The sequence below is a fragment of the Hylobates moloch genome, unplaced genomic scaffold (assembly GCF_009828535.3).
Source record: "Hylobates moloch isolate HMO894 unplaced genomic scaffold, HMol_V3 SCAFFOLD_19, whole genome shotgun sequence".
In the NCBI taxonomy this organism is placed as follows: domain Eukaryota; kingdom Metazoa; phylum Chordata; class Mammalia; order Primates; family Hylobatidae; genus Hylobates; species Hylobates moloch.
Genome location: NW_026652294.1, coordinates 60,705,973 through 60,712,633, shown reverse-complemented (window position 1 = coordinate 60,712,633; position 6,661 = coordinate 60,705,973).

The following is a 6,661-nucleotide window of genomic DNA, read 5'->3' as shown; positions in this document are numbered from 1 at the left end:
CCATCATAAACCTGCAGGACTTATGACCCTGAAGGCCCTGGGGGAGTTTCTTGGACCAGACCTCAATGGAACTTTGCCCAAAACCCCAAATGGGAAATATATATGAACTGATTCTGTGCAGTGTGAAGGCTGAGGCAGCAGCAGAATGCTTTTACAGACTGATACAATGATAGATTAGCACACATTTAATCCTAGGTTGGGGGTTTAGAGGAGTCAGTCTTCCTCAGCCCTTCCTCCCCGTTTGTTAATGTTAATAGTCCAGAGTGCTGGGTTTAATGGTAATGGGCGTTTTTCTTTTGTGACACAATTATTCTATATTTAAGGCAATTAGAAAGTCATTTCATGAAGACAGGAAGTGCCAGTGGGACACTAGTGTGGCTACGATTTGCTATAGGATTGTAGACTTCTAGTCTAATTGAGGTTGGAGAAATAAAAGGAAATTTTTAAATAGCTATCTGATGACAAAAAAATAAATAACATCACATTTAAAAGTATCTACACATCACTGACTTTAAGAAAATCTGCTCCCATACAAACGTATAGAACAAAGAAATTCAGAGCTATTGCTTATATTACATAAATTTTTTTTTTGTTTTTGCTAGAGTTTCCATAAAGTATAAGTCTCCTGGTTACATCAAATACATATTTGATTTCCAATAATCCAATAATACTGCTTTTCAGGAACCAACTTACTGTGAAGAGAAAGCTACTTTGCAAAATTATTAGAGCAAAAAGATGCCATGTTGAAAAAAGCCTTAAGAAATAAAGAGAAAGTTCTTGGCTACCGTTTGTGAGAGACAGGGGAATTACAGGCTGTTCTGAGAAAAGGTGAGGAGACAGTCCCCCATGGCGGAGTCTGTCAAGATGTCGTATGCAAATGTGATGATGTATTCTGAGTGTGCAAATAATCTAGCGGCACACTCTAATCAGAAAATACAGACAACACCAAAGCTGTAGGGTTTACCCTCTTGGTTAGATTCCATATTCAATTCTATATTCCATCAGAGCTTAAGCAAAAAACAAAACAAATTAAATTACAGGTCTCTGAATGAGTATTAGAAACCTCCTTTAGATAATTTGTCTCTAACAATGGAGAGTTTTTTGCAGTTGGACACCTCTAAGACATAGAACACACCCTTACCTTAACTTCTAGATATTTTAAATTCTCTGACTTATCGTAAGCTCTAAATATCAGCACTTGTAGCTGGAGATTTCTACATCCTATTCCCATGCCAGTGGAAAATGAGAAGTAAATATATTTACATACAGTGGTTCTGCCAGAAGAACTAGAAGCAATGAACCTTTCTCCCAGAGGCACTGGGAGACTGCCCAGGGATTGCTCTAATAGAGGTAGGTTGGCTACATCAAGGCCTGCAATCTACCTGATTTTTTTCTTTTGGGGCTTTTCTTCTCATCTTTGAGAAATGCTCTGGAAGTCATTAAGAAGAATAAAAGGATAACCTAGGATTTGGAACTGTGCTGTTGTTAGGCAGACAGTGTGAGTTCAGGGTGGCCTGTTTAGAGTGCAGACTCAGATTTTAGTTCTTGGATGTGTCCAAGATCTCCAATTGCTTGGACTTCTTTGCTCTTTAAGATTTAAGCAACAATATGTATGAACCCCATGAAAAATATAGTAGTATATCTGGTGTCTTTTCTAACATATCTAGAGGTTCTTGGTGGTGGTGGTGATGTTGGTGGCAGTGAATAGGGGTGTGTGTGTGTGTGTGTGTGTGTCTGGTGTTAGGGCAGGGGACTTTCTCTTGGTGCTCTGACTCTGAATTATTACTTGCAAAGAATTCTCTGGGCCATCTTGGCTATTTCCTCCTGTTCCTTTCCTTCACCATGTCATCCCACTGGGCACAATCCCAATCCCCCTTTGTGTCCAATCCTCCCCTCCCTTCCCTCCCCTCTCTTCCCCTCCCTTCTCTCTCGCTCTCTCTCTCTTTCTTTCTCTCTCTCCCACCCCCCCTTCTTTCTTTTCTTTAGAGACAGAGCCTCACTCTGTTGCCCACACTAGAGTGCAGTGGCCAGTGGTGTGATCATAGCGCACTGTAAACTTAAACTCTTGGGCTTCGGTGATCCTGTAGCCTCAGGCTCCCAAGTAGCTGAGACTGCAGGTGTGTGCAACTACACCTGGCTGTTTTTTAAAAAATGTTTTTTGTAGATATGGGGGTCTCACTTTGTTGTCCATGCTGGTCTTGAATTCTTGGCCTCAAAGGATCCTCCTGCATTGGCCTCCCAAAGTTCTGGCATTACAGGCATGAGCCACCATGCCCAGCCCTAATCCCTTCTTAACCAAAGTGCACTGACTGTGTGGCAGTCTTCACTAACAGTTTGGGACTAGGATTACACAATGTAAAAATCTGTAATGGAAACTTGACATTTTTCTTCTTACTGTGATAATTCCTGGAACCAAGAATATTTGCTTTGCCATGTTGCTGTTTGTCTCCAACTCATTCATCATTCTTCCTTCTCCTCTCCAGCTCATGTCTCATCCTTCTCCTCTCCAGCTTACACCTCATTCTGCTCCCCTCGAATTCTTACTTATTTTCTATAGAGATAAGTTTAGCTAATATTACGTTTCAATTCAAACCCATCTAAGTCTGTCCTTAACTGCATTCCCAAATAAGCCCACTAAGCCTAAACAAAGATGGTTCTTTCCTTGGAGGAATTCTACTACTTAGCAATAGTAAAGTAATTGTGTTCAATGAATTCTCTCTTCCTAGCATCACTGCGCACCTATCACTCAATCAGTAAAAGTACATTTTGAACATCTATAGAAGCCAAGACTTTGGAGTCTTTTAAATCTACTTCCTCTGTAGTCATGGCAGAGCAGTGGCCCTTTTTGATTGACCACATCAGCTATGGAGGTGGAATCATAAAGGCCCTGGGATTTCTCCTCTGCCAGTTCTATCCCCATTTTGTGCTAACGAGTAGAAATGGGAAGAACACAGGTTTTCCTTGTCAAGTTCTTTTCTAAAATCTCCCTGTGGTTCCAAGAGACCCCTGCTCCCTGTTTCTTCTGCTATGCCACGCGTAAAGCTGGGGACCAAGTACTCTGCTAAGAACTGTTGCTGTTCTCATCCCAGCTGAGAACTGATGCTTCCCTGCATTGGGCCAGGCCCAGTGATGACGCTTCAATTAGAGCACCACAAAGTGGCTTTAATCCATTCCAAATACCTCTGTTTACACAAATAGCATTCAAAGTCTGTTTCTAGGTCCATTTGTTCCCAAGTCCTTCATGATTAAAGGTTTAAAACTAGGCTTGTAATTTTCTTTTGTGCTAATATATGTTCTATTGAGCATCTTCTTTTGAAAAAGTAAAACCAGTTTTGCCCATATTGAAATTCTAATGTAATAGGACCATCTTCTATCTACACCCCACCACACCTTGCTTCATGATCTCTGCAAGTTATATTTGGAATACTTTAGCAGCTACCGTACCCACACTCATCAACACTCCCTTTGATGCTGTGCAGTCCATCAGAAACACTGAAAAAAAAAAAGTTTCTGTAGCAGACTTTTACAGTTAAGTTCTCCAACATGCTCCTGGACTTCTCCTGAATTAACATTAGGCTAACAGACTTTTGACATTAAGACTAAATATTTCATCCTCTACTTTTCTTTGTTTCTTGCTGATTACTGTCCTTTACTTAGAGATTTTCACCTTGCATGATTTGTTCTTCATCCTTCAAAATTACTTGTACAGATGAATGGCCCATCCCAGGAATCTGTGGACCTCTGTTGTTTTCTTGGCAATTTTGATTTTTTTCTGCTTTTGAATTTTGTTTCCATGGCCATCAGAATGTTTTTAAATAGCACTTTGAAAGTTCTCGGTGCCTTTATACTTATCAAAAATTAAGCACTTCCAGAAATAAAAGAAATAGAGGCATCATAGTGTGGATTAACAAACGAGAGGACTGTTGAACCTAAAATATGACCAATGACAGCACCTGTGGTAGCAGGCAGAGTTCATAGTATTTTGCTTTGGGATATCACTTTATGACTGTGAATGTATATATGCTGAAAGTTTGTAAGGAGATGACATCTGTATATCTCTCTTGCTATTGAAGCATTCTTGAGAGGATCCCTAGCGGCAGGGTCACTGTGTAACGTCAGTCTGTAATATGTAGTTAGCATTCCTAATTGAACCTCTATTCTGAGATGTACTCATTAATTCTATGCCTTAAGAGCAGCTAGTTTATTTTCCAGGGACCTTCCTCGCAGGTGCTGGCAGATATTTCTTCTGCCTGTCTTTATTCAGGAGCCTTCGCCTCTGAGACTTAGTGAGGAGTGGAGAGAGGAGGTAAAGAGAGCATTATCAATATTTCTACTGAAGTATCTTTCTTCCAGATGGCAGAGATGCTCTCATGCACGTAACTTTCCTGGTGGCCATGCTCCTTATTCCAGTGTTCCCCAGAACTATTTCCAGATTAGGTTCTTATCATGATCCTTGCTAGAGTGAATTAATATCAAGACTTGCAAAGTTTTTCCTCTGTTTCTGTCTAGACTAGACAGTCCCCAGTGACAAAATAGAATCACTGAAGATTTCACTGAAGATTCAGTGAAAGCTTTGCTATTCCACTGCCTCTCCATCCCAGGGGAATCACAGGAGGCGTAGGAGTAGAGGAGCTAGATGTAGTCCCAGACCAAACCTTGTCTTGGCCTGCTTGATACACTCATGGACCCATAAGAGCTCTGTTTCACTAATTTTATAGGATTTTGCCCTGTAGCTTAACCCAAAAGATGCCAAGACTTTACAATAAATAGTTACCCTGGAAACTCAGGGAAACCCAGGATAAACTCAGAGTATGAAATCATTGTTTAGAATGTCCCTGGCCTGCTCTATCTAATTCTTGGTTAACGCTTTTTGGATGGGGTCTCTGTTGCTGAGGAGGAGGCCTGAAACTGCACATGCTTCATAAAAGGATGAGAAGTCAAACTGCTTCAGAGGGGACCCAACCTACAGGCAAAGATCCCTGCTTTGAACTTCATCAGAATGCTTTGTTTAGCTTTAATTCCATACCAAATAAAATGCAAATCTATGCCTGTCTCTCCTGTGTACTCTTAGCCCCATACCTGTTAACATCTTTGGTTCTTCAGTTTCACAAGGGTGACATGCACATTTCTTGGAGCCATTTTGTTCTGGGAATTATTGCACAGTGCCACCTCATAAAAAACAAGAAAGAACAGTAAGACAGCTGTTTGCTGTCATGATCACGATTAGTATTTCTATGGCATATTTTTTCCACCCTTTTACCTTCAACCTATTTGTGTCTTTACATTAAGATTCATGTCTTTTTAAATAGACAACATAGAGTTGATCTTGCTTTTTATTCATGATGAAAGTCTCCACCTTATTGTAGTTTACTTCATTCACACTTAAGGTGATTATTGATCTGGTTGGGTTGAAGTCAGCCATCTTGCTGTTTGTTTTTTATTTGTCACATCTGTTCTTTCTTTCTTGTTTTTCCTCATTTTCTGCCTTCTTTTGGATTAACTGAGAATTTTTCATGATTTTATTTTATGACCACTTAACAGGTCATTATCCAGAACTTGTTGATTTAGTTTTTAATAGTTGCTCTAGATTTACAACCTTCCTTTTAAAATTTTCACTTTCTATTTAAAAATGATACTATCCTATTTCACGCTTAAAGAAAGAACCTTATCACAATATATTTTCAATTCTATTGTCATTACTTTGGCTATAAAGGTCATACATATTATAAAATCCCTAATACATTTTTCTTATTTTTACTTTAAACATACGTATGTCATTCATTTCACAATACATTTCTACTAGTTTTGCTTGATCTTTAAGTAAAATAAAAATGGAAAAGTTTTAAATATTTATTCAAATAGCATTGCTAGAGTGCTCATGCTTTGACTGGAAATGAATTCTATCTGATTTTTCTGTTTGTCTAAAAAGGTCTATATTGTTACTTATTTTAGAAAGATATTTTTGCTTGATTTGGAATTATAGGTTGATAGGTATTTTTTTCTGTTTTCTTTTCAACTTTTAACACATTAAAGATGTTATTCTTTTGTCATTGGGCTTCACAGTTTCTGCCAAGAAATCTATTATATGTATTACCCTAGTTCCACTTAAGCAATGCCATCTTTTTTTCTCTGCTTTTAAGATTTTTCTTTTATGCTTTTTTCCACCCCCCCAACAGAGTCTTGTTCTGTTGCCCAGGCTGGAATGCAGTGGTGTGATCTCGGTTCACTGTAACCTCCACCTCCCAGGTTCAAGCCATTCTCCTGCCTCAGCCTTCTGAGTAGCTGGGACTACAGGTGTGCACCACCACACCCAGATAATTATTTTTGTATTTTTAGTAGAGATGGGGTTTCGCCATGTCAGCCAGGCTGGTCTCTTGACCTCAAGTGATCCACCTGCCTCGGCCTCTTAAAGTGCTGGGGTTACAGGTGTGAGCCACTGTGCCTGGCCTCTTTCATGACTTTTTAAAAGAAATTTGATTAGTATGTACTGGACCTTGAACTATTTTTTCGTTTTTATTTTGTATATATTTTTCTTTAGGCTCATTGAGCTTTTTGTGTCATCAAATTTGGAACAAATTTCAGCCATTATTTCTCCCAAAATTTTTATTCTTTCACTCCTGTTCTCCCCCTTCTCAGACTGTAAATATACATGTGTTAGACC